Source organism: Branchiostoma belcheri, unplaced genomic scaffold (genome assembly GCF_001625305.1).
Source record: "Branchiostoma belcheri isolate BF01 breed outbred unplaced genomic scaffold, Haploidv18h27 scaffold249, whole genome shotgun sequence".
Classification (NCBI taxonomy): Eukaryota; Metazoa; Chordata; class Leptocardii; order Amphioxiformes; family Branchiostomatidae; genus Branchiostoma; species Branchiostoma belcheri.
The window spans coordinates 208,388-209,244 of NW_017803853.1; positions in this window are offsets into that span (position 1 = coordinate 208,388).

Consider the following 857-nt stretch of genomic DNA (forward strand, 5'->3'; position numbering starts at 1 on the left):
CTCTTTGACCCCCCCCCCCAGAACTCGCGAACGGTATGTCGTATGACCACCAACTTTTCAGAGAATGGTGTACTAGTGAAAATTTATCATATCTACAATTTTTATGTCGTTATGATGTACTATGACGTCATTATGACGTCATTAATGTGATTTTATTGGCCAAAACCGTCTAAATAGGTTTTTCCCTGAAAACTAAATGGTTTTCAACATAACTGTACCAAAAGTGTTTATGACAGAATATTATGGTGTAGTAAGTCTTATGTTGCCCATAGCAACACCGGTGACGTCATAAAATGACGTCATGCATATTTAAGATATCCGCCATCTTGGATCATCAATCTTGAATTTTCAAAAATAGTTTTTTTTTCATGATAAAGCCTAAAATACATCGTAAACATACTAAAGACCTTCATTTAAACCTTTTTGGAAAAAAAAATGGAAGTATTGATGAAATTTTAATGAAAATAACCTGTATATACCTGTTCTAATGATATGGTCCGCCATCTTGGATTTTGACCAATGACGTCATCAAAGTAGCATAAATTATGCATATTTAATGATAAAATTTACATAAAATTATATGGGATGTTATTAATATTAGAAACCATGAGTAAGTTGACATAAAACCCATAAAATTCTATTGTTGAAACAAAAAGTACTAAATTTAGCAAAAAATGCCTGTCAGAAACCCGTTGTCATGGCAACACAAAAAATTATTATCTTATTCCAATGATAGAGAATTGTTGCCAACAATATTCTAGGAAAAGTCACCAAATTTGGCCGTTCTACGGCTAGTCGTTCAGACGCTAGGTGACATCAAAGTTGCCGCGGGCACTTTTAGCCCCCCCCCCCCCGGT